The sequence below is a fragment of the Phascolarctos cinereus genome, unplaced genomic scaffold (assembly GCF_003287225.1).
Source record: "Phascolarctos cinereus isolate Bilbo 61053 unplaced genomic scaffold, phaCin_HiC Scaffold_726;HRSCAF=1367, whole genome shotgun sequence".
In the NCBI taxonomy this organism is placed as follows: domain Eukaryota; kingdom Metazoa; phylum Chordata; class Mammalia; order Diprotodontia; family Phascolarctidae; genus Phascolarctos; species Phascolarctos cinereus.
The window spans coordinates 162,300,870-162,319,103 of NW_027556098.1; the positions used below are offsets into that span (position 1 = coordinate 162,300,870).

Consider the following 18,234-nt stretch of genomic DNA (forward strand, 5'->3'; position numbering starts at 1 on the left):
TACCTTGGTGAGGTGCAGTAGCAATTGGTTTCCTAACTACATATGTTAGTCATTTTTTTAAAAAAAATTGTTGTATATCTATTAATCAATATTTACTCCATAACTATTACTACAATGTCTTAGGTTCTATATGGGGAATACAAAGAAAAATGAGAACTGGCCCCTGCAATTAATGGACATGGAATGTACTTGAAATGGCAATTACATACACGCACACACACACACACACACACACACACACACACACACAAAATGACTAGTAATAATAAAGAACAATAATAAAGATAAAATGTATGATAGTTCAGATAGGGTAAAACATCATCTGATGACAGAAGGATTTACAGAAGAGAAAGTATTCGTCTTGGGCCTTGAAGGAAGGGTAAGATTCAATTTTAATGAGATAAATATTTATTAAATGTCTCCTATGTGTAAGTCATGGTTTGCGGTGTCAGGGGAAGCAAGGTGATACAGTGGTTAGAGCACTGGGTTTGGAATCGGGAGGACTCATCTTCATGATTTCAAATTCAGCCTCAGAAACTTCCTAGCTACGTGACCCTGGGCAAGTCGCTTAACCCTTTTTGCCTCAGTTTCTTACGCAAAAATCTGTAAAACGAGCTGGACAGGGAAATGGTAAAACTACTCCAGTATCTTTGCCAAGAAAATTCCAAATGGAGTCATAATGAGTCAGACATGATTGAAATGACTGAACAACAACAAAATGTGTGAGTCACTTCACCATAGTATGATAACAGAAAACAAAGCAGTCCCTGTCCTCAATGTTCTACTGGAAAAATTCAGTCTGTACACAGGTAAGTAAATAGAAGCCGAACAGGCTGTAGCACTGAGTCATTGGTATATGTGATTCTCTGTGTACTCTCCTACCTTCTAAAGCTCCAGCCCCAGCTTCAAAAGAGAGACCTTTCCTATTCTACCCACTGCTAGTGCTCTCCTAAGATTATCTTTTATGTGTACCGTATAGATCAAAGATGTGCAGTTATTTGCTTGTTATCTCCCTCACAGAAATGAGAGCTTCTTGAGAACAAAAAATATGTGGTTGATTCCTTTTTTTTTTCTTTTGTATCTCAGTGCTTGGTACCCTATCTGGAACACAGTGAGTTCTTAATCAATGCTTATTTACTTGACTGATCTATCCATTGATGTCTAACACCTAAAATAATTCAACGGTGATAATTCAGATGGGCCATAAAGATGTGTGAACTCATAATAATAATAATAATAATAGTGATCATGATTATATCATTATTATCCACATTTTACAAATGAGGAAAATGAAACAGATAGGTCAAGTGACTTGCCCAGGGTCACATATCTAGTTAGCATCTGAGAACAGATTTTTTTTTTAATTTGTTTTTTTCGGGCTAGGCAATAGGGTTAAGTAACTTGCCCAGGCTCACACATCTAGTAAGTATCAAGTGTCTGAGGCCATATTTGAACTCAGCTTCTCTAGGCTCTGAGCCTGGTCCATGCTGGTGCTCCATCCAGTGTGCCACCTAGCTGCCCCTTGAGAACAGATTTGAATTCAGGTCTTCCTGACTCTGGGCCTGGTTCATACTTTACATGCTACCCAGCTGCCTGAGCCAATTAATTTATTTGTACAATACTTCATGATTCTACCCCACCCTCACCAAAGAATCCTAAGAAAAAGGAAAATAATTCAAAATCACTATAAGCAAATAAAGCATTTATAGGATGATAGCTGAGTCAAGTTCAACACAGTATTTTCTTCCTTAACTCTACTGGTAACAAATGTAAACAAAGTTAAATCATTTCTGTTCAATAACCATTTATTAAGCACTTACTCTATGCCCAGCACTATGCAAGTGCTGGGGATACAAAAGAAGAAAAAGACAATATTTGTCCTCAAGAAGTTTATAATCTAATAGAGGAGACAACATGCAAACAAATATACAAAGCTAATTATATACAGAATAAAAAGGAAATATTTAAGAGAGAGAAAGCACTGAAATTAAGAGGTATTAGGGAAGGCTTCTTGTAGGAGTGTGGGATTTAGTTGGGACTTGAAGCCAAGGGGGTCAGTAGTCTGAGCAGAGGAGAGTGAGTGCTCCAGGCATGGGAGAGAGCTGGAGAAAATGCCCAGAGCCAAGACATGGAGTGTCTTATTCATGGAACAGTCAGGAGGCCTATATACCTGGATCAAAGAATATGTGTCAGGGAGCAAGAAGATTGAAAAGTCAGGAGAAAGCTATATTATGAAGGTCTTTGAATACCACACAGAACATTTCTTATTTGCTCCTGGAGGCAATAGGAAATCATTACAGTTGGTTGAGTAGGGAGCAATATGATCAGAATAGCGTTTTAGAAAGTCACTTTAGAGGATGAATGGAGAATGGAATTATTTCCTCTTTAAATAAAATATTAAGATTCTAAATCTAGAATTCTATGAACTCTAAAATGAGGAAATTCAACAAGATGATCCCTAATGCTCATTCCAGCTTAAAATCAATGATCCTATATGTAAAATATAGTAAATTAATAATAAATTTATTAAATATAGTAAATTAATGGGTATATTAGTCATCACTTAAAACAATAGGATTATGAGGTTGGAAACTGGTCACGTAAATTAAAGATCTAAGAAAATAAACATAATTACAATTTGTATATAAGATTAAAAAAAACATAACTTTTTTTAAACAAGCAATGTATACAAGTTGGGAACTTGCTATTCTCTGTCACTTGTGATAGGAAAAAAAAGAAAAACAGTTCATATTCTTGCTATAAGATTTAGGCAAAACAAAAGGAAGAATCTCCCTTGGCATTAAGGATTGTTAATTACTGGAAAAAAAAGTCTATGAAGTCAAAGAATTTCTTTCCCTGAAGAGAGTTGGGGATAAAATAGTTAGCTAACCATCTTCAGTGGTGGCTTATGTATGGCCCCACCTAGAGGCATGCAATGGATATATTGATTTCTATAACTCCTTTCCCAACTTTAAGAGTCTACCATTTTATGATTAGTTAACAAACACTTACTATCTGCTGTCTCAGTACTGTGTTAGGTGTTTGGGAGAGGAAGGAGGCAAAATAATTAAAAGACATACTCCCTGTGCTCAAGAAGCTTATGATCTAGCTGGAAAGATATACATATGGGGTAAGTATACAAGAGTTATAAAGCATTTTGTCAATAAATGCTAAGTAACGCTGGAAATAGAATCTTTCAGGAAGATAAGTGATATAATGAATAGAGTGCTAGATTTAGAGGCAGAAAAACCTGAGTTCAAATCCTGCCTCAGGAATTTATTAGCCTTGCATAAGTCACTTAACCCAGTTAGCCCCATTTTTCTTATTTGTAAAATAATAATAATAATAATAACAATATGTACACAAGATGATGGAGAAAAGCCAGGAAGTTGCCTGAACTCTCACCAGTTTCCCACAGAAACTATGTTAAATTAAGCCTCTAAACAAATTCTGGAATAACAGAACCTACAAAAAGATGGAGTGAAACAATTTTCCAGCTTAGGATAACTTGGAGGGACTTCAGGAAAGGTCTGTCTCACTTGGGTAGAAGGAGAGCACAGCCCCTCGCAGATGGTGTCCAGGCAAATTAGTGGGAGGCTCTTAGCTACAGCAGAGATCAGCAACTAAGTTCCCATGGTTTTGGCTCAACAAGCCAGAGGCACACCAGGCCAACTGTGAGGCCTCCCACCCCAGCACAGAAGGCAAATTGCCAGTCCCAGAACCCAGGGCACACCAGGCACAACTAGGACAGGCCACCCCAGTGCAGTGGGAAAGCCACCAGCACCTGAGGCCCTGGAGCAGAGAGTCAGTGACCAAGCTCCTGGCCCACAGCACAAGAAGCTTGGGATAATGCCTCCTGTGCCCCAGGAGCAGAGCTCAACTTTAAAAGCCACAAAATAGGCTTAAAAATGGGTAAGAAACAAAAAGAGCCCTGACCATAGAAAGCTACTATGGCAACAGGGAAGATCAAAATACAAATTCAAAAGAGGACAACAATGTCAAAATGCCTACATGTGAAACCTCAAAAGGGAATGTGAATTTGTTGCAAGTCCAAAAAGCCTTCTTGGAAGAGGCTCAAAAAGGATTTTAAAAATCAAGTAAGAAAGGTAAAAGCAAAATTGGGAAAAGAAAGGAGAGGTATACAAGAAAGAGTTAGCAGCTTAGAAAAGAAAGGACAAAAAATGAGTGAAGAAAACAATTCCCTAAAAAACACAACTGGCCAAGTGGAAGGAAAAAAATCCACTGAAGAAAACAACGCAAACAACTTCTTAAAAAGCAGAATCAATCAAATGGAAAAGGAGGTAAAAAAGCTGATTGGAGAAAATAAATTCTGAAAATTAGAATTGTGCAAGTGGAAACTAATGACTCTATGAAACATCAAGAATCAGTCCAACAAAATCAAAAGAATAAAAAAAATAGAAGAAAATGTGAAATACCTCATTGGAAAAACAACTGAACTGGAAAAATTGATCCAGGAGAGAGAATTTAAGAATTATTAGACTACTTGAAAGCCATGATCAAAAAAAGAGCCTAGACACATCTTTCAAGAAATTATCAAGGGAAATTGCCCTGGTATCCTAGAACGAGAGGGAAAAATAGTCATTGAAAGAATTCACCAATCACCTGAAAAAGATCCCGAAATGAAAACTCCAAAGAATATTGTAGAAAAATTCCAGAATAAGGAGAAAATACTGCAAGCAGTCAGAAAGAAACAATGCAAATATCAAGGAGCCACAATCAGGATTACACAGGACTTAGCAGCTTCTACATTAAAGAATCAGAGGGCTGGGAATATGATATCCCAGAAGGCAAAGGAGCTTGGATTACAACCAAGAATTGACTACTTGGCAAAACTGAGCATAATCTTTCAGGGGGAAAAACAGATATGCAATGAAATAGGAGACTTTCAAACTTGATGAAAAGACAAGAGCCGAACAGAAAAGTTGATCTTCAAATATAAGAGAAAGATAAAAAGGTAAACAGGAAAGAAAAAAACAAAACATATTACTCAATAAGGTTAAACTGTTTATATCCCTACATAGGAAGATGACACTTGTAACTCTTGAGAACTGTATGTCTATTAGGACAGTTAGAAGGGGTATACATATAGAAGGTGTGAGCATAAGTTGGCTTTGATGTGATGATATTTAAAAAAATTAAGGGGTGAAAAAAAATAATTGTTCTGGGAGAAGAGGAAAGGGGAAAGGCAAAATAGGGTAAATTAACATCACATGAAGATGCACAAAACACCTATTACTTTAGAGGGAAAGAAGGGAGGGGAGTGAACATTGTTTGAACCTTACTCTCATCAGATTTGGCTCAAAGAAGGAATAACATACACACTCAGATGGGTATAGAAATTTATCTTACCCTAAAGGGAAGTAGGAGGGGAAAGGGGAAAGAAAATAGAGGTAGGGCTAATAGATGGGAGAACAGACTGAGGGAGGTGATGGTCAGAAGCAAAACACTAGTGAGGAGGGACAGGGTGAAAGGAGAGAGAAAAGTAAAAGCAGAGGGGTAAATAGAATGGAGGGAAATACACAGTAATCATAACTATGGATGTGAATGGGATGAACTCTCTCATAAAACAGAAGTAGATAGCAGAGTGGATTGAAAACCAAAATCCCACAATATGTTATTTACAAGAAACACATTTGAAGCAGAGAGATACACAGAGAGTAAAGGTGAAAGGCTGTAGCAGAATATATTATGCTTTAGCTGAAGTAAAAAAAAAAAAAAGCAGATGTAGCACTCCATATCTCAGTCAAAGCAAAAACAAAAATAGATCTAATTAAAAGATTTAAGGAAGGAAACTACATCTTGCTAAAAGGTACCATAGAAAATGAAGTAATATCAATACTAAGCATATATGCACTAAGTGGTACTGCGTCCAAATTTTTAGAGAAGTTAAGTGAGTTACAGGAAGAAATAGACAGCAAAACTATACTAGTGGGGGATCTCAACCTCCCCCTCTCAGAGGTATATAAACCTAACCATAAAATAAAAAAGAAAGAAGTTAAAGAGATGAGTAGAATTTTAGAAAAGTTAGACATGTTAGAAAATTGCATGGGGATGGAAATATACCTTTTTCTCAGTGGCATATGGCACCTACACACTATTAGGGCATAAAAACATCAAAATCAAATGCAGAAAGGCAGAAATATTAAATGTACCCCTTTCTGATCTTGATGCAATAAAAATTACATGTCATAAAGGACCATGGAAAGATAGGCTAAGAACTAATTGGAAACTAAATAATCTAATCCTGAATAATGAGTGGGAGAAACAAGTCATAGAAACAACAATTTCATCAGATGATATATCTCAGGAACTTTGGAACTCTTAAAGCTTTATACAAATGCTAACCATTTCTGATGATGATGGTGATGATCATGATGATCACGATCTAAACTAATAGAGGAATGGGTGCATACTAGTCTGTGAAAAGTTTCTGAAAGACACAAGTGTTAGATTCTAAAGTTCTACAAGACATTGAGTGGTAGAGAAGAAGAATGCATTAATGCATTTGAGGAAGAGCTGCTGACGTGCTAACTCAAATGCCATATTGGTTGACATGTTCCATGCTTCCTTCCCTATCAAAATCCATAGTTCTTCTTTCATTCAATTTTATTTGTAGAACTGGAAGGGACCTTAGAGATGAGAAAACATGCTTTGATTTTAATTAACTATTTTGCTTAAGGCCAATAGTGGCTAATCCAGGAATAGAATCCAGGTGTCCATATTCCCAGATCGGTACTTTTGTAGCATACTCTTCTTTTATTTAGGGGGGGGGGGGAGCAAGGCAATCTGGGTTAAGTGACTTGCCCAAGGCCATACAGTTAATTAAATGTCAAATGTCTGAGGTCAGATTTGAATTCAGACCCCCCTGACTCCAGAGCAGGTGTTCTATCTATTGCACCACTTAGCTGCCCCAAGTATACTCTTTATTCTTATTTTTTCTTCTTTGATATGGACTATCACCATACATGGTATTATCATGTAAAATGACAAGGTGTTTGTTGGGAGGTGGGGGATAGAGAACCCTTATCAGTTTTGATCAGAAAATTGAAGGGAATGCACTATAGCTGACTCTAAAGAGTAGTATATAAAATAACCTACTCTGATTTCATCCAAGATACCTTCACTAACAAACCTCAATCTACTTTGATCATTCTCACTCTAGATAAGAGGTTCTTAACTGGGGTTTCATGAACTTGGATGGAAAAAAAATGCAACTTTATTTACACTAACCTCCTTCTGATATTTAGAGGTAGCTAGATAGCACAATGGATAGAGCACTAGTTCTACAATCAGGAAGACCTGAGTTCAAATTCCAACTCAGACACTTATTAGTTGTGTGATCCTGGGCAAGTTATTGGGAAAAAAAAACCCTTTTTTTTGTTTTGCCTCAGTTTTCCCAACTGTGAAATGGGCATGATAACATACCTCACAGGGTTGTTGTGAGGATGAAAGGAGATAATATTTGTGAAGTGCTATAGCACATGCTACAAAAATTCTTATTCCTGTCACTTTCCTCCCTTTGGTTTTTCTTTCAATTATTTAGAAACATTTTGCAAATGGGCCTATGGAATTCACCAGATTGCCAGAAGGGTGACTAACTAAATGCCAAAAAGGAAAGAGAATGCAGAATAACTCACAAATAATGGGGTTTTTTACCTTTTTTTTTAGAATGATGGGTAAAACAAACAAACAAAAAAGGTGATAAAGAAGTTTGTAGTTCCTGCAAACTTGCAAATTAAAATTGTGTACATCTTTACATGCATAGGTAAATGAGCATGCTTTTGCTTTATTTTATGGAAAACTTCCTTTGAATATATACAGATAATAGTAATGCCTCCTCTATAATGGTGGTCTTAGGAAGGCATAGGGTGATGAGTAAAGGTCAGGAAGTTCTTAATAAATAAAAAATTTAATAAGATTAATTCTTTACTGAGTACTTATTGTATGTACAGGAAACATTGTTCTAAATACCAAGAGAAGGATGATAAAGATGATAATGATGAGGATGAGGATGATAATGATGATGATGATGAGTGTGTGTGTGTGTGTATGTGTGTATTCTTCAAGGTTTACAAAGAGTTCAAGAGGATAGTGCTGAGGAAGACCCGAATTCAAATCTGACCTCAAACACTTACTAGCTATATTAATCTTTTTCTCCTTCAGATTCCTTAGCTATAAAATGGGGATAATAAGAATCCCTACTCCATAAGGATTTTGTGAGGATCAAATGCTGTTATGTTTATAAAGGGCTTAACTTAACTCTAACTCACATAGTAGACAATTAATAAATCCTTCTTCCCTTGTTCCCTCTTCCTTTCTCTCAAGAAACATACAATTAGGAGCCAATATAAGACAGTATGTAATCAAAAGCTCAATTACAGAGACTCGGTTATAAATGTAAAAGTTTATCAAGTGAGCAACAAAAGCTTCAAAGGGGGTAAGGGAATTAAATTAGAATGTTAAAGATAGGTAAAAATTTAAATGAGTGGAGAAGATAAGAGAAGGTACTATAAGTGAAGAAGGGTTCAGTTGCTCAAGGATTTATTCATTAAGCACCAAAGAAGAAGTGTCCTTCGATAACTCACACAAATTCCTTTTATCTTGGTCAAGTATACAGATGGGAAGTGATCAGATCACTGTCTCAACAATCTAACGCTGTCTTCCTGAGCAGTTTACATTACAGGATGTTGGATTCAGCAACAGTTAACAGTGAACGTCGTGATGACAGTCAAATCTGATCATAGGCATGGCCTAAGCTGAACCTTCTGTTTGTTTCCAGTTTTAGCAAGCACTTCTCATAAACATTTTGCTGGTTAATAAAGTCAAAGTTCTTGATACCCAGTATTAAAGGAGAGTCAGTAATAACCTACTAATGAATTACATTTGTTTCTTTCATTTTGAGAAAGGCAAATCAATACAAACTCTAATGGGCAATTTTCCTATAGAAACAAATCACTAAGAACTTCACCCTTGTGAGTAAATAAAATAAAATCTGCAGACTTCAAAGGTTTTGAATATCTTAATCCCCTCAAGGTACAGTGCTATGAAACCTTAGTTAGTGTACATTCCCTTTTAAATTACTCTTTTATCAAACAAGAAATATATGCCCATCTGGCTTTTGTATCTTGAATAGAATTTGCATTAAACATAGTTATTATAAAAGCAATTCCATTTTGAGGTTTTGAACTGTTTGCTCTCAGGGTAACAAAAAGGATCTTTCACATTTTCTCAAGCACCCACTTTTTTTTTCCCTTCAAAGCAGTCTTACTGTGTTGTTTTTCATATGTATTAAGTTAGATCTTGCAGCAATTCTGTGGCTGATTTTGACTTTCAGGTAGCATATGAGATGTTAAATTTCCTGTCACACTCTCATCGTCTTCAGATTAGAGGAGGTTGGGTAGCAGCTCTAAAGGGGGCTTGTGCTAATTTATTCTGTTTTAGGTTTACAAAGGCAAGCTGTAAAGTTGAGACAGTATTTTGAATAGTTATATCTTGAGGGGACACCTACTCAAAGACATTTCTTTAGGAAATCATCAACCTCTTTCAAAAAATGCTGCCACTCTTTCCCTGTTACATTTGTGAGAAACAGAAATATGGCAATCTCACGTCTCAAATGTACTTCTTCTATGTGTTTCAACAAAAATAATGGGTAAAAGTGGGGAATGAAAATTTTATCATGAAAAAATAAAAGCAAAGGATGTAACATAGATATTCATGATTTTGTTCATCCCTCAGGCTTGAATTCTTAAAGAAAATAATGAACTGAAGAATTCATGAAATGCTTAAGATAAAAACAAAATATTTTTAAACAACCTTTTTTTCAACATCATGTTTTTTGCAGATACAAAGAGAAGAAATAGAGTTACTTCAAGTCAATCAAAAATGCATTTATTAAGTACCCATTATATTCAAGATGCTATACTATGTATAGGTCTTAGTACTAAACAACATTTTTTTCTGGACACATTGTGAAAATAGAATATTTAAAAATAAAACAGTTTTCTTTTAAGACCCCAAACCAAACAATTATGAAATAGAACAAGGCAGGGGAAGCAATCAGATTTTGAGCAGAAACTATTCTGATGTCATTTAAGGAAAAAAAATAAAAGTAAGGCTAACTACTGCTTGAAAACAAGAAATTCAAATTCACTACATGTTTCCAAAGTTAACTTCCCTTACATATTCCAAAGATGAACATAATTAATTTGAATGAATCATGTCACCTCATTTTTTTTTTTGCTTTTTTTTTTTGGTGAGGCAATTGGGGTTAAGCGACTTGCCCAGGGTCACACAGCTAGTTAAGTGTCAAGTGTCTGAGGCCAGATTTGAACTCAGGTCCTCCTGACTCCAAGGCTGGAGCTCTATGCACTGTGCCACCTAGCTGGCCCTTCACTTCATATTTTCAAAGAATCAACTTGTCCCAATGTATTAGAATTACTGAAAAAAAACATACTCTGAAAAATATTTGGGATAAGTGTCTATTGTGGTTAATATATTGAGGAGAGAGAGGAGGAGATGATTTTAGGACAGTAAGAGTTATTAACAATATTAAAGATTCAATATCATTGCTGTGCTGACAGGCTTAAAAGTCTACCTAATCATTTTATTAACAAGATGACACAGAGATCTATGAGAACCTTGTGATATGATTATTTTCTAATTTGATTTTTACTACTATTGAGCCCTGGTTGACATGATAGTAAAATATAAGCTTTATCTGTGCTTGGACTTTCTCCGAAAGTAGTGACTTTCTCCTTTGAACATATTTTGGCTTTCAAGAGAAGAACATGAAGAAAATAATAATTAACATTCAATATCAATGTTCGTGATGTTAAAACTTCAGTTCATTCTTGTCACCTAGTCACTGTAGCTTCACTGTAAATCTACCTGGATATTCATGGGAGAGGCATATTTTACAGATGATTTCACTTTAAAACGGTTCCTGCAGTTTCTTTAGGAAGTGACCATTTCTGAAGGAGGCCTAGGACAATTCAGCCTTAGGCTAATAGAATTCTATTCTATTGCAAACATGTGAGAAAGTAAACTAATTTATTATAAACACTATTTTGCAACAAAACTAACTTTTACTCGATTAAAAATAGAAGAACTATAGTTTTTTAAATTTGGGAATTAGGGGCAAAGAAACTTTCAATGTGAAAAATATGTACCAAATCACAAAAATCTCACCAAATGTATGTCATGCTATCTGATAGAATGCCACACATTTTTGTCTAGTAGACATCATAAGATAAATTGAATAACTTGGAATTTTCACACCTGAGATTCATTGAAATACACACATAGATTAATGGAAATTGATAACATTTCTTATTAAACCAATTTAGGACCAAAATTATTTATGGTTATAATAGTTACAGCTATGGTGTCTGAAGAATGAGTTAACTCCCAACCTGAAAATATGCCTTTACTTCTGGACTAAGGGGCCATTCTCAGAATCTACATTTCCTACTATCTTTTCCCCCTCATTTTGAGGCTCCCTATACTTTATTCACATGACACAGTGGAGCTGCTATACTGCCATAATTAAGCCACTAAAAGCAACTCATCAATAGATTAATTAGCATATGCACACTTTCTGAATATTACTATCTTCAGAAACCTTTGTAGACAGAACTTTCTTCATCTATTCTTTGGTTTTGTATTAGAATATTAGACCAGGGTAGGTAGGTGGTACAAGTGGATTGAATGCTGGGCTTGAAGTCAGGAAAACTCATCTTTCTGAGTTCAAACCGGGTCTCGGACACTTATTAGGTATGTGACTCAGGCAAGTTACTTAACCCTGTTTGCCTCAATTTCCTTATCTTTAAAATGAGCTGGAGAAGGAAATTACAAACTGCTTCAGTATCTTTACTAAGAAAACCCCAAATGGGGTCATGAAGATTGAGACACTACTGAAATGAATGAACAATAAATTAGACCATTTTTATCAAAATGAAAGAGCATTTTGGATAATTTGAAGTAATTGCCCAATATATTCAACTCAATTTGACAAGCATATATTAAGTACCATTATGTCCCAGATACTGTGATAAAAAAAAAAACCCTGCCATTTGAAGAAAAATAAATAAATTAAAGCAGTTCTTACCTTTCAAGAGGTTTCATTCCATGGGGATGAAATAACATGTACTCATATAAGGTAACACAAATTAAATACAATGTTATTTGCAAACTTTGAAATGCTAAATAAAAGCTAGTTATTATAGCTATTATAATTAGAATTGACAAGACTTGGCATCTGACTAGATAAATGGTCTGTGGGGTTGGATGAACAAGAATGAAGAGAGAAATATGGCTCCTAGGTAGTGACATTGGTGACTGAAACAATGGAAGTACCCTCAACAGAAGACAAGAGGAAGGGTGGGTTTAGGAGGGAAGATAATGAGTTCAGATATGTTGAGTATGAGATGCCTATGGAATAGATAGAGTAGGATGGACAGCAAACAGGTGGAGATTAGTGAATGACTCAGGACAAAAATGAAATTAGAGGTGTTAATTTTAAACTAATCTGCATAGTGGATTACAAGAAAGTATGAAGAGAAAAAAGAAGAGGGTTCAGGGCAAAGTCTCAGGTGATATTCATAGTTAGAAAGCAGGACATGGAAGATGATTCTTCAAAGAAGACTGAGAAAGTTAAATCCACAGGTAGAAAGACAACAAGAGGAAAAAGTGTCTTGAAAGCCCAGATATGAGGGAGTAATAAAAACATTAAATGTTAATGGAAATGGAGACAGATGGAAGAACCATCATAGCTGCCACTCAAGGAGAACTCCAATTGCACATTTCTAACTCGCATTAGTTTGTGATGGAAGTATTGGGAAAATGACATTTTAAAAAAGTCATTTGACTGGTGAATTTGAGAAGTATATAGCCACCTTGAGTATTGAGATCCATCCACTGGTGTTCCATACTAATAGAAGTCCTATTTAAATCTACGTATGGGATACTGTTGGCCAAGAGGAATCATGGTTATTGCATCCAAGATAAGTGTAGCTTTAGCACATTTGATGTAACATCAAGAATTACAAGAAAGTAACTAACTGCCATAGAGATCGATACAAGCACGTGAAAATATCCCCAACAAAGTAGATATTAAAGACAGAAAAGTCAAGGCAAATTAATTGTCTTCTAGGAAGAAGAATCATGACATTTCAGACAACATTAAGTATAACTTTGAAAAGTCCATCCTTCGGCTTGCTAGAAAATTTATTGGCAACCCTAATTTGGTTTTTGCCACACTTGTTTTTGCACCTCCAAAGGTTGTTATGGACCCAACAGTGCGGCACAGTATGAGCAGGACTTACAGGTTTCTCAGACAACTATGTTCTCTGAGGAAGTTGATGACCTGAATGAAGCCAGAACCCAGTGTCAGAGGTCTATATGTATAAGCAACTGTCCTATGATGTCAGTGATGTAGAGTGTTCGCTGCTTCATTATATAGCTACACAGAACATGTGCTTAATCTTTGGGATGCTGAAGGAGATAAGTAGGCTTTGGTGTGAATATGGCAGTTTAAAAAAACATGTGACTCATGTTTTAGACCCATGTGATAAGGAGTTTTGGACCACAATTACATCCTCCTTGAGTTTCAAATAAAAGATTGTTGTAGTTTCACTATAATATTCTGTGGTGAATTTTGTTTCTTTATTGTTTTTACAGGTTTAGATCATAATAAAAAATGTCAAATGTTGCAGAGAAGTCAAGAAGAGTGGAGACTGAGAAAAGTACATCAAATTTGATCATAAAAAGATTGCTGTGACTTGGGAAAGAGCAGTTTTAGTAGAGAAGTAGTCTCAGCAGACAGACTGCAAAGGATTAAGAAGTGAATGGAACATGAGAAAGTGGAGACAAGTAATATAGTTAATGTTTTCTGAAAATTTGGTTGCAAAAAGAGGGATATAAGATGGTAGGATCACATTAAGGTTTTGGGGGTTTGTTTGTTTGTTTTAAGAATAGAGCATATAAAGTAAAACTGAAGAAATAACATCCCTAAAAAGGAAGGAAAAATTCAAACCTTCCCAAGAAATTCTGACTCAATGAACATAAAAATCTAACTTTTTGCAGAAAGTCTGAGATAGAACTTCACAAAAATTATTAGAGTTATTAAAAGGATAATAAGGATAAAAGCTTGTTCAGGAATGACTAACTTGAAATATTTCAGATTTTCAAAGACAGGACATGGGAAAAATATAGACTGCTATACACACACACATTCCTAGAGCTATATTGCCTTGAGATAGAACAGTCTTAGATCTTACAGGTAAAAAAAAAAAGTGTCAGGACTAGTCAATAATTGGATGGGAGTGTACAAAGAGATATGCATGTGCTCTGGAAAATCTATTTAATGACTGCACTTTACTCTCTAACTCAGAATTGAATATATGCTCTACCAAGTTATGAGGAACATTTTCTTAATAGTTCATATTAAATAAAATGTCTTCAAGTTCTCCCTCAGATCCCACTGACTTCTTTATTTAATGTATAACTTGAAGGCAGATCAAATTCTATTACTGAAGGGGAACAGCGAACAATTAGTTTGTAAATGTACACATCAACAACTAACATTAATTAAAATTAAATAAAAATCTAGCAGGATGAAGGGGAGGAGTAAGGAGAGCTGATTGCCAAATAAAGCAATACCACCAAGTCAATCAAGAGGTATATTAACACTTTACTCATAATTAGACTCAAAATTATAAGGCAAAACCAAAACAGCATAACATCCTCAAAAGAAAGTTTGAGTCTTCTTTGCACATCCAACATCACGTCTCTTAATTTCTGCATTTCCTGGGCCCTTTTTTCATCTCTTTGTCCATATTCTATCATATGATGACCCAAGTGGCTCCCATGGATTTAATTGCTATCTCTGTGTAAAGGACTCCTGACTACATATCCAGCAATGCTCTCTCTACTGAGTTCTTATCACATGGTTTTCTATTAGATATTTCAAATTGAATGTCCTCTAGGCACCTCAAGCTCAAAATATCCAAAAGTGAGCTCATTATCTTCCCTCTGAATCTCACCCTACTTTTGGACTTCTTTTCCCATCAAGGGCAAAACTATAATTCCAGTTATACAGGTTCAGAACCTCAGCATTATCCTCATATACTCCTTAGTTTCCTCCACCCTATATATTTAATCAGTTGCCAAATATTGTAATTTCTTTCTCCATAATACCTTTCATACCCACCCCTTTCTCTCTACTCACACAGTTACTTTTCTAATTCAAGCTATTAATGCCTCTGACCTATATTATTTTTAAACAATCTTCTAATTGCTCTTTGCCTCACGTATTACCCTTTCCAGGCCATTTCCCTCCATATACCTCCAAAGTGCTATCTAGAAAATGCAGGTCTGACCCTCTCTCTTACTCAATATATTCCTGACTTCATTGCTTCTAGGATCAAATATAAGCTCCCTTTATAATCTGGTCCCCACCTACCTTTGTAATGTTAGTCTACATTACTCCCCTTCCCACACTCCACAGTCTAGCTAAGCTGGTCTGTTGGCTGCTCATCACATTTGATATTCCATCTCCAAGTTTTTGTACTAACTGTCCTCCATGACTTTAATGCATCTCTATTTTACCACCACTTCTTAGAAGGTTTCACTGCCTTCACTTGAGCCTTCTACTCTAGTGATGTCTCCTATGTGAAACCTTTTCTAATCTCCCCAACTCCTAGTGACATTCCCACAAACAATTTCTTTAAAACATATACACCTATGTATATTTTTTGAAGCTTTATATGTGTGTGTGTGTATGTGTGTGTGTGTGTGTGTGTGTGTGTATACACATGTGAAATTTGTGCAGAATGAAAGCTCCTTGAGGGTAAGGATAGATTCATTTTTGCCTTTGTATCCCCAAATCTATTACTATACGTGACACACAGTAAGCACATAAAAATGCTTATTGATTGACTGCTTGAATGAGTGAGTTCAAGAATAATTTAAGGGGACATGCTAGACCTAATGCATGAAATAGGTAAAAAGAAACAAATTCCACTGTTATCAAGAAGTTTTCAGTAGAATAGAGAACAGGATTAATTCATGTATACACACTTAAATAGTAATCATAATTAAAATAAACTTTTTGAAATCTATTTAAGCACCATAGATTTATACTGATGTTAAATTTGGATGGTTATTTTTTTTTCCGGGAGAAAATTAAGTTGAATGAAAGTACATTTTCCTTATGATTCATTTGTCCCACCCTTTTTCTATGAAGGTTGGATTCACAGAAACACAGAACATTTGGACTAGCCAAAAGATTTAGTACGTAGAGTTCACAGTGAGTCCTGAAGGTTGTCACTTCAATAACAGAAATGGCTATTTCTGACTTTCTAGGCATCTGCGGTGCTCTACAGAATGGATATAGTAAGTCAAAGATGCTGAATCTTTTGGTTATTCCCACTCTTGCAATGAGCCTACAGAAAGTACTGAAGTGGTGATACAGAAAATGCAGGTCCAAATCCTAAGGTGAATTTAGAAGCAGATTGCCTTCAATGATATAATTGACCAGACAGTTGGTCAAATCTTTATTTTACTTTTCCTGTTATGACACAGCCTGCTATAGAAATATGTTTGTATGTCTTTGAAGGAGAGAAATACCCATTTAATTTTGAAATGTGCCACTGTCAGGGATGTATGATTGTTAATGTGAGAGACTTAGGTTAAATGATTTACTCATTAACAAACACCTTGAAGACTTCTTGAAAAGGAACACCTAATCATTAAAGGTGCAATATTAACAGGTAACACAACACCTGACTACTATTTAGAAATCTCATGTGAAGCCACAAAGTTTTCAGAGTATTTATTCACTGATCATTGAACTATTTTCATCTCTGAGATTCATAGTTGCTACTCTTAGGTATTTAGTAATTTAAAAAAATTATCAGGTCTTATTGTTAATATTGTTGTTGTTGCTGTTTGGGTTTTTTTGTTTGTTTGTTTTTGGGGGGATCTGAAGCTTCGAAAAAGGAAATGGTGAAATTTACAGGTAACTCTGTTCCTGATATTCCAATTAGCCTAAACTTGTTCTTGCTCAGCAAAAAAAACCAAAACAACAACAACAAAAAAACACTTTATTTTTTCCTTTTTGCCTACTGATGGAAATCCTAACAAGTAGTCATTGGGCAGACAAGAATATTGGATGAATATAAGATGAGAATACAGGTTGGGTATTCTAGAAGCTGAATTAGATAGATCTATATTTAGACCTCTCTTTTCTCTTTATTCCACTCTACCTTGATCAGGTGTATACATTTCTTATCCATCCTATTCTCTCTACTTCCATCCTATCCATAAGATGATTATAAGTTCCATGTGAGTGCACTGCATTTTTTCCCCCCAGGTCTTTATCCCCAAAGTCTTCTAGACCGTTGTCTTGAAGAGGGAAAGTTAGCATTTAATAAATATTTATGGAATTCAATTTAATCTGTTTTCACAATGTGATTTCCAGATGTGAGCTGTGGTGAAAAGTATGTATTAACTGGATATCGAATGCTAGAGTCTGGCTAAAGACAAGAATGACTTCAAGGAGGGAATATGTGAAGAAAACTAGCCACATATTTTCTCCAATGAAAAATAGATGTGAAAATGTCATTTTAACATTAATATGAAGGGTAGATAATTCTAGGAAGGAACAAAGATGGTAGTCTATTTTTATGTGCTCAGTGAAAAATGAAATAATCAATGGTATATGAATTTTATTTGAATGGGTAATAGTCCATCTTTCTCATATTATGCATACAATGACATGTTTATTTCAGTATTGTAGTTGAATGGTAGCTCTGTAATTTGATTTATTTACTTTAGCATTCCTGTCATCCTTGACAGTTTAACAGTGAATTCTATCTTCATTTTGCAATAACAGAATATTCAAAGAATAAGGATTTTAAAAGACGCCAATAGACTGAGATGATATATAAAAATCAACAAAACGAAATTGTAGTAAGGACAAACATAAAATTGTAGGGGTTTTTAGGTTCAAGAAATGAAGTAAACATGCAAAAGATGGTCTAGAACTAGTTTGATAGTAGTGATCTGGAAAAAGAAAAAAAAGGGACCTGTTACTTTTTATTGACTATGAATTGAACAGTGTTACTTAGCTACTAAAAAAAGAAGAAAAATCTAATTGCTGTCTTAGGCTGAATCATAGTCAGCTAAAGGGAAGTGGATGGTTTCTGTATTCTG

General features: G+C 35.2%; 1 protein-coding gene and 1 pseudogene across 1 annotated transcript in view; one reads left to right on the forward strand and one right to left on the reverse strand.

Moving 5' to 3' along the window:
* LRP1B (LDL receptor related protein 1B) overlaps positions 1–18,234 on the reverse strand; it is a 2,172,360-nt gene that overhangs the window by 605,066 nt on the left and 1,549,060 nt on the right.
* LOC110207281 (GTP-binding nuclear protein Ran pseudogene) lies at positions 12,862–13,456 on the forward strand (annotated as a pseudogene).